Below are 9,670 nucleotides of genomic sequence, written 5' to 3' on the forward strand. Positions count from 1 at the left end.
GGTGCGCATTACATTTTTGCCCAAGCGTCCAGTGGGGTTTCTGGTGCGCTCCGAAGTGGGGTTATTGGAGCGCATCAAAGGTGCGCAATGCTGGTGCGAACCCGGGAGCGCTCCGATGTGTGCTCCAAGGTGCGGCGTGCACGAAGTCCGAGCCCGGTTTGCCCCGGGTGCGCACCTCGCGTGCACCTTCGCCGGGGTGAGCACCTTGGTGTGCAAACCTTGGTTGGGTTGCGCGCCCTGGTGCGCACCAAGGAGCGCTCTGAAGTGTGCTCCAAGGTGCGGCGTGCACGAAGTCGGAGCCCGGTTTGCCCCGGGTGTGCACCTCGGGTGCGCACCTCGCGTGCACCTTCGCTGCGGTGGGCACCTTGGCTGGGTTGCGCGCCTTGGTGGGCACCATGCAGTGCACGAAGTCGGAGCCCGGATTGCCCCGGGCGCGCACCTCCGCCAGGGTGGGCACCTTGGTGCGCACAACTTGCCTGGGCTGCGCACCAGGAAGGGCTCAAGATGGCACCCGCGTTCCGTTTTTTTCACTATCTTTCAGAACGGAAATTTTAAAATCTCGTTTTTTTTTGCCTTTTCTGGAAATTAGTGAAGGCAGCGCATCAAAGGTGCGCAACGCTGGTGCGAACCTGGGAGCGCTCCGATGTGTGCTCCAAGGTGCGGCGTGCACGAAGTCGGACCCCGGTTTGCCCCGGGTGCGCACCTCGCGTGCACCTTGGTGCGCACACCTTGGCTGGGTTGCGCGCCCTGGTGGGCACCATGGTGCGCACCAAGGAGCGCTCCGAAGTGTGCTCCAAGGTGCGGCGTGCACGAAGTCGGAGCCCGGTTTGCCCCGGGTGCGCACCTCGCGTGCACCTTCGCCGCGGTGGGCACCATGGCGTGCACGAAGTCGGAGCCCGGTTTGCCCCGGGTGCGCACCTCGCGTGCACCTTCGCCGGGGTGGGCACCTTGGTGTGCAGACCTTGGCTGGGTTGCGCGCCCTGGTGGGCACCATGGTGCGCACCAAGGAGCGCTCCGAAGTGTGCTCCAAGGTGCGGCCTGCACGAAGTCGGAGCCCGGTTTGCCCCGGGTGTGCACCTCGGGTGGGCACCTTGGTGCGCATGCCTTGCCTGGGCTGCGCACCAGGGCGGGCTCAAGATGGCACCCGCGTTCCTTTTTTTTCACTATCTTTCAAAACGGAAATTTTAAAATCTCATTTTTTTTTGCCTTTTTCTGGAAATTAGTGAAGGCAGCGCATCAAAGGTGCGCACCTCGCTGCCCACCACGGTGCGCAACGCCGGTGGGCACCCGGGAGTGCTTCGAAGTGTGCTCCAAGGTGCTGCGTGCACGTTGTCGGAGCCCGGTTTGCCCCGGGTGCGCACCTCGCGTGCACCTTCGTCGGGGTGGGCACCTTGGCTGGGTTTGCCCCGGCTGCGCTCCGAAGCGGGGTTATTGGAGCGCCGCCTCTTTTTTTGTCGGAGCGTTTGGTGGGGTTTCTCGCATTGGCTCTTCCGAGGCCCGGTTGCCACCCTGGCGCGCACGAAGTCGGAAGTAGGGTTAATTGCCCGGGTGCGCACCTTTGCCAGGGTGGGCACCTTACCTGGGCTGCGCACCAGGGCGGGCTCAAGATGGCACGCGCGTTCCGTTTTTTTCACTATCTTTCAAAACGGAAATTTTAAAATCTCCTTTTTTTTTTGCCTTTTCTGGAAATTAGTGAAGGCAGCGCATCAAAGGTGCGCACCTCGCTGCCCACCTTGGTGTGCTCTGAGGTGCGCACCCGGGAGCGCTACGAAGTGTGCTCCAAGGTGCGGCGTGCACGTTGTCGGAGCCCGGTTTGCCCCGGGTGCGCACCTCGCCTGCACCTTGGCCGGGGTGGGCACCTTGGCTGGGTTTGCCCAGGGTGCGCTCCGAAGCGGGGTTACTGGAGCGCCCCCTCTTTTTTTGTCAGAGCGTTTGGTGGGGTTTCTCGCATTGGCTCTTCCCAGGCCCGGTTGTTGGGTGCGCTCCCACCCTGGCGCGCGCGAAGTTGGAAGTTGGGTTAATTGCCCGGGCGCGCACCTTCGCCAGGGTGGGCACCTTGGTGCGCACACCTTGGCTGGGCTGCGCACCAGGGCGGGCTCAAGATGGCACCAGCATTCCCTTTTTCTCACTATCTTTCAAAACGGAAATTTTAAAATCTCGTTTTTTTTTTGCCTTTTATGGAAATTAGTGAAGGCATCGCATCAAAGGTGCGCACCTCGCTGCCCACCTTGGTGTGCTCCGAGGTGCCCACCACGGTGCGCAACGCCGGTGCGAACCCGGGAGCGCCCCGATGTGTGCTCCAAGGTGCGGCGTGCACGAAGTCGGACCCCGGTTTGCCCCGGGTGCGCACCTCGCGTGCACCTTGGTGCGCACACCTTGGCTGGGTTGCGCGGCCTGGTGGGCACCATGGTGCGCACCAAGGAGCGCTCCGAAGTGTGCTCCAAGGTGCGGCGTGCACGAAGTCGGAGCCCGGTTTGCCCCGGGTACGCACCTCGCGTGCACCTTCGCCGGGGTGGGCACCTCGGCTGGGTTGCGCGCCCTGGTGCGCACCAAGGAGCGCTCCGAAGTGTGCTCCAAGGTGCGGCGTGCACGAAGTCGGAGCCCGGTTTGCCCCGGGTGCGCACCTTCGCCGCGGTGCGCACCATGGCGTGCACGAAGTCGGAGCCCGGTTTGCCCCGGGTGCGCACCTCGCGTGCACCTTCGGCGGGGTTGCGCGCCCTGGTGGGCACCATGGTGCGCACCAAGGAGCGCTCCGAAGTGTGCTCCAAGGTGCGGCGTGCACGAAGTCGGAGCCCGGTTTGCCCCGGGTGCGCACCTCGCGTGCACCTTCGGCGGGGTTGCGCGCCCTGGTGGGCACCATGGTGCGCACCAAGGAGCGCTCCGAAGTGTGCTCCAAGGTGCGGCGTGCACGAAGTCGGAGCCCGGTTTGCCCCGGGTGCGCACCTCGCGTGCACCTTCGCCGCGGTGGGCACCATGGCGTGCACGAAGTCGGAGCCCGGTTTGCCCCGGGTGCGCACCTCGCGTGCACCTTCGCCGGGGTGGGCACCTCGGCTGGGTTGCGCGCCCTGGTGCGCACCAAGGAGCGCTCCGAAGTGTGCTCCAAGGTGCGGCGTGCACGAAGTCGGAGCCCGGTTTGCCCCGGGTGCGCACCTCGCGTGCACCTTCGCCAGGGTGGGCACCTCGGTGCGCACACCTTCTCAATGTTTTCTTGCCTTTTCTGGAAATTGGTGAAGGCAGCGCATCAAAGGTGCGCACCTCGGTGTGCTCCGAGGTGCGAACCCGAGAGCGCTCCGAGGTGCCCACGAAGTCGAAAGTCGGGTTAATTGCATTGTTTTCCCCGGGTGCGCTCCGAGGTGCGCAACATCGGCGCGCACCAAGGAGGGCTCCGAAGTGTGCTCCAAGGTGCGCACGATGGCGTGCACCTCTGGTGCGCACGATTCGGAGCTCGGTTTGACCGGGGTGCGCACACCTTGGCTGGGTTGCGCACCTTTTGTGCGCTCCAAGGTGCGCACGAAGTCGGAGCTCGGTTTGCCCCGGGTGCGCACCTTCGCCAGGGTGCGCACCTTGATGCGCACGCCTTGGCTGGGCTGCGCACCTTGGTGGGCGCCATGGTGCGCACCTTTCGTGCGCTCCAAGGTGCGCACGAAGTCGGAGCTCGGTTTGCCCCGGGTGCGCACCTTGGTGGGCGCCATGGTGCACTCCGAGGTGCCCAAGATTGGTGCGCACCAAGGAGCGCTCCGAAGTGCGCTCCAAGGTGCGCGCGAAGTCGAAAGTTGGGTTAATTGTCCGGTTTGCCTCGGGTGCGCACCTTGCGTGCACCTTCGCCAGGGTGGGCGCCTTGGTGCGCACACCTTGGCTGGGCTGCGCACACCTTGGCACCCGCGTTTCCTTCATTTTAAATTTTTTTTTTTTACAATCTCTCAAGTGGGAAATTCTATAATCTCAACTTTTTTTGCCTTTTCAGGAAACTTTTGAATGGAGCGCATCATTGGTGCGCTCCGAAGTGTGCTCCAAAGCTCTCTCCAGCTGCGTGCACCTGCCCCGGCCGCGCACCCGGCCCCGCCCAGCTTCGCTCACCTGTCCCGGGCGTCTGGTGCGGAACCTTAGAGTAAGAAACATCACCGTGCACCTTGGCCAACGTGCGCGACTCGACCGAGCGCGCACTGGCCGAGGTGCACACCGATTTCACCTGGGTGCGCGCGCAGCACCTCGGGCGCACCTGGGTGCGCGCACAACGCCCGGGTTGCACCGTGGCCTGTGTGCTCGGGGCGCCTCGGGTGCGCGCTCGGTGTCGCCCCCGCGCGCGCGGTAGTGCGGGCAGCGCACCCCGGCCCGGCCCGGCCCCGACGAGAACGCAAACGGGCAAAAGGTTTATTCAAATAGCATTGCGACGCCCGGCGAAAAACTAAAAAAGGGTGCAACACCGGGACTTCCCGGGAGGTCACCCATCCCAGTACTACTCCGGCCCAAGCGCGCTTAACTGCGGAGTTCTGATGGGATCCGGTGCACTAACGCTGGTATGATCGCACCCGTTATGAGCTTGTCGCAGTGTGTACTTAGCAAACCGCGACCCACGTGCGAATCCACCCCGGCCACCCACCCCCGTCGAGGTGCACACCCTCCCTCGCGAAGTGCGCCCCGTTCGCCAAGTGTGAGCCCTGCCCGGGTGCGCGCACCTTGCTAGGGCGTCGGGTGTGCACCCGGCCCGGCCTACGTGCGTGCACCTGGAGGGGGCGTCGTGTGCGTGCAGTGTCCCGTCTGCAACGCGGTGCCCACACACCACCTCGGGCGCAACGACCTGCGCTCACATGTGGGCCGAGTGCACCTTGGTGCATGTTCGGGGCGCCTCGGGTGCACGCTCGATCTTGCCCCGGTGCACCAAGGCGCTCGGTTTGCCCCGGGTGCGCACTTGGTGCAAGGTGGGCACCCAAAATAGGGATCAAGCACCAAAACACAAGTTTCGGGATGCAAAATGGGACCCAAGGACCACAAATGCGTTCCAAGACCCATGATGGGTCCACGAGAACAAAAATGTGTTCCGAGACTTAATAAACAAATATTGGGTTTTAGGAGAAGAAACATGCTCTGATGCCCAAAACGAGAATCGACCCCGAAAAGGCCACAGGCCAAAAGTGGGATGCGAGACAAAAAAAAATGGGACCCGAGGACCAAAATTGGGTTCCCAGGTCGAAGACAGGGCAACCGGACAAGAAACGACCTCTAAGGCTCGAAATGAGTCCCGACGACTAAAACTTGACAAGAAGCACCCATCAGGCACCCAACTCGACACCCATGGGATGCCGACCCACCCGGGCTTCCACCTAGCACACCTTGGCACCCACCCACCCTCGCACCCAACCTCGCACCCAACTTAGCACCTTTGAACCCACATTGGCACTCACCCTGACCCTGGCACCTTGGAACCCACATTGGCACTCACCTTGACCCTGGCACCCACCTTTGCACTCACCTTGGGACCCACCCTGGCTCCCACCTCGGCACCCACCCAGACACCCACCTTGGTTCCTTGGCACCCACCTTGGATCCTTGGCACCCACCCCGACACCCACCTTGGCACGCAACTTGGCTACTTGCCACCCACCTTGGCTCCTTGACGCCCACCCCGACAACCACCCCGTGACCTACCCTGGCTAGGGTTGGTGCACACCCACCCTGGTGCCCACCTTGGCACCCACCCTATGACCCACCTTGGCACGCACCTTAGTACCCACCCCGTTACCCACCCTAGGACCCACCCCGTGACCCACCTTGGCCAGGGTGGGTGCACCCACCCTGGTGCCCACCTTGGCACCCACCCATCCTAGCACCCAGCCTGTGACCGGGCTTGGAACCCAACCTTGCACCCGCACCCGTCTTGGCCAGTGTGGGTGCGCACCCATCCTGGCACCCACGTTGTGACACACCCTTTAACCCACGCACCCTAGCACCCACGTTGGCACCCACCTTGGAACCCAACCTAGCAACTTGGCACCCACCCCGTGACCCACCTTGGCATCCACCATAGCAGTCGCCGACTTGGCACCCACCTCGGCACCCACCTTGACACTTGTGGACCCACCTTGCCACTCACCCTAGCATCGACCCATCCTAGCACCCACCCTGGCACCTTTGCACCCTAGCACTCACCCATCCTAGCACCTAACCTGTGACCCACCTTGACACTCACCCTCGCACCCACCTTGGAACCCAACCTAGCACCCACCCACCCTGACACCAACCCTAGCACCTACCCACCCTTGCACCCACCCTGTGACCCATCTTGGCACCCACCCATCCTACCACTCAACCTATCACCCACCTTCTCACCCACCTTGGCATCCACCTTAGCACCCACCCACACTGGCACCTTGGCACCCACCTCGGGCAAGGTGGGTGCACACCCACCCTGGCACCCAATTTAGAACCCACCGAGCATGTTACCCACCTTGGCACCCACATTGCAGCCCACCCTAGTACCCACCCTATGACCCACATTGGCATCCACACCCTAGCACCCAGGCACCTCGACACCCGCCTTGACACCCACCCTAGCACTGAACCTGTGACCCACCTTGGAACTCACCCTAGAACCCACCCACCCTGTGAACCACCTTGGCATCCACCTTAGCACCCACCCACCTTGGCACCCACTCTAGCACTCACCCATCCTAACACCCAACTTGTTACCCACCTTGGCACCCGCCCTCGCGTCCACCTTGAAACCCACCCTAGCACCCACCCACGCAGGAGCCCACCTTGGCACCCAACCTAACACCCACGCATCCTGGCACCCAACTTGTGACCCACCTTGGAACCCACCCTAGTACCCACCTTTGAACCCACTATATCACCAACCCACCTTGGCACCCACCCTATGACCCTCTTTGGAATCCACCCTAGCACGCACCCACCCTGGCACCCACCATGGAGCGCACCCTAGCACCCACCCACCTCGGCACGCACCTCAACACCCACCTTGGTGTGCGCACTGCGCCAACCTCTCAAAGACCCTATGTGGTGCGCTCCAAAGTGTACACCTTTGGTGCGCTCCAAGGTGCGCACCTTTGGTGCACACCGAGGTGCACACCAAAGTGTGCACCGAGGTGAGCACCAAAGTGCACTCCAGGGTGCACACCAAGGCGTGCACCTTTGGTGCGGTCAATGCAAACGAATTCGGAAGTTGGGGTCGATGTCCTAATCGCTGCTGCAGACTACACGTATGAGAATCGGACAAATAGCTTTATATAGGGGAGGTGTTGCGTTTGATGGGTCGACTCCCCTGGTTGTGTGCACTGCACCAACTTCAAAGACCCTGTCTTGTTTAAGAAGTCAAAAGTTGGGGTGGATGTCCTAATCATTGCTGCAGTCTACGCATGTATGAGAATCAGACAAATAGCTTATATAGGGGAGGTGTTGCATTCGGTGGGTTGACTCCCCTGGTTGTGCGCACTGCGCCAACCTCAAAGACCCCGCATAGCAGAAGAAGTCGGAAGTCGGATTTTGGTGAGCACCAAGGCGTGCACCTTTGGTGCGGTCAACGCAGACGAATTCAGAAGTTGGGGTGGATGTCCTAATCGTTGTTGCAGGCTACACATGTATGAGAATCAGACAAATAGCTTATATAGGGGAGGTGTTGGGTTTGATGGGTCAACTCCCTTGGTTGTGCGCATTACGCCAACCTCAAAGACCTTGTTTTCGTTAAGAAGTCAAAAGTTGGGGTCAATGTCCTAATGGCTCCTGCAGGCTACACATGTATGAGAATCGGACAAATAGCTTATATAGGGGAGGTGTTGGGTTTGATGGGTCGACTCCCCTGGTTGTGCGCATTACGTCAACCTCAAAGACCTTGTTTTCGTTAAGAAGTCAAAAGTTGGGGTCGATGTCCTAATTGCTCCTGTAGACTACACATGTATGAGAATCAGACAAATAGCTTATATAGGGGAGGTGTTGGGTTTGATGGGTTGACTCCCCTAGTTGTTCGCATTACACCAACCTCAAAGACCTTGTTTTCGTTTAGAAGCCGAAAGTTGGGGTCGATGTCCTAATTGCTCCTGCAGGCTACGCATGTATGAGAATCAGACAAATAGCTTATATAGGGGAGGTGTTGGGTTTGATGGGTCGACTCCCCTGGTTGTGCGCATTGCGCCAACCTCAAAGACCCTGCATTGCGGATGAAGTCGAAAGTCAGAGTTTGGTGTGCTACAAGGTGTGGTCGAAGGTGCTCACCTAGGTGTGCACCTTTGGAGCACAGGAAAAGTGCCCTCCAAAAGTGCGCACCTTTGGAGTGCACAAAAGTGCCCTCCAAAAGTGCGCACCTTTGGAGCGCAGAAAAGTGCCCTCCAAAAAGTGCCCTCCAAAAGTGCGCACCTTTGGAGCGCAGAAAAGTGCCCTCCAAAAAGTGCCCTCCAAAAGTGCGCACCTTTGGAGCGCAGAAAAGTGCCCTCCAAAAAGTGCCCTCCAAAAGTGCGCACCTTTGGAGCGCAGAAAAGTGCCCTCCAAAAGTGCGCACCTTTGGAGCGCAGAAAAGTGCCCTCCAAAAAGTGCCCTCCAAAAGTGCGCACCTTTGGAGCGCAGAAAAGTGCCCTCCAAAAAGTGCCCTCCAAAAGTGCGCACCTTTGGAGCGCAGAAAAGTGCCCTCCAAAAAGTGCCCTCCAAAAGTGCGCACCTTTGGAGCGCAGAAAAGTGCCCTCCAAAAAGTGCCCTCCAAAAGTGCGCACCTTTGGAGCGCAGAAAAGTGCCCTCCAAAAGTGCGCACCTTTGGAGCGCACAAAAGTGCCCTCCAAAAGTGCGCACTTTTGGTGCGCACCAAGGCGCTGGTTCGGTCGTTGCAGGCGAGTTCGGAAGTTGGGGTCGATGTCCTGAGCGGAGGTGCAAACTACACAGGTGTCGGAATCGGACAAATAGCTTATATAGGGGAGGTGTATGCTTCGATGGGTCGACTCCCCAGGTTGAGCGCACCGCGCCAACCTCAAAGACCCTACGGTATGGATGAAGTCGGAAGTTGGGTCCGATGACCAATTCGATTAGTAGGTATGCTCATGAGGTCGGAATTTGGGTCCGATGACCTGCCATGTGCAGGAAGGCGAATGTTGACACTGTGCGTTGCAAGGTGCACACCAAGGCGCTGGTGCGGTCTTTTTAGTCGAGTTCGGAAGTTGGGGTCGATGTCCTGATCGGAGGTGCAAGCTACACAGGTGTGGGAATCGGACAAATAGCTTATATAGGGGAGGTGTATGCTTCGTTGGGTCGACTCCCCGGGTTGAGCGCACCGCGCCAACCTCAAAGACCCTACGGTATGGATGAAGTCGGAAGTTGGGTCCGATGACCGATTCGATATGTAGGCATACTCGCGAGGTCGGAATTTGGGTCCGATGACCTGCCACGTGCAGGAAGGCGAATGTTGGCACTGTGCGTTGCAAGGTGCGCACCAAGGCGCTGGTTCGGTCGTTGGAGGCGAGTTCGGAAGTTGGGGTCGATGTCTTGATCGGAGGTGCAAACTACACAGGTGTGGGAATCGGACAAATAGCTTATATAGGGGAGGTGTATGCTTCGTTGGGTCGACTCCCCGGGTTGAGCGCACCGCGCCAACCTCAAAGACCCTACGGTATGGATGAAGTCGGAAGTTGGGTCCGATGACCGATTCGATATGTAGGCATACTCGCGAGGTCGG

At 60.2% G+C, this 9,670-nt stretch overlaps 1 non-coding gene across 1 annotated transcript; it reads right to left on the reverse strand.

Moving 5' to 3' along the window:
- Window positions 1–4,412: 4,412 nt before the first annotated feature.
- Window positions 4,413–4,531, reverse strand: LOC131867275 (5S ribosomal RNA). The gene has a single exon (XR_009365834.1). It is a non-coding gene; the product is annotated as a 5S ribosomal RNA (ribosomal RNA).
- Between the last annotated feature and the right edge of the window lie 5,139 nt (window positions 4,532–9,670).

This window comes from Cryptomeria japonica, unplaced genomic scaffold (assembly GCF_030272615.1).
Source record: "Cryptomeria japonica unplaced genomic scaffold, Sugi_1.0 HiC_scaffold_167, whole genome shotgun sequence".
NCBI lineage: Eukaryota > Viridiplantae > Streptophyta > Pinopsida > Cupressales > Cupressaceae > Cryptomeria > Cryptomeria japonica.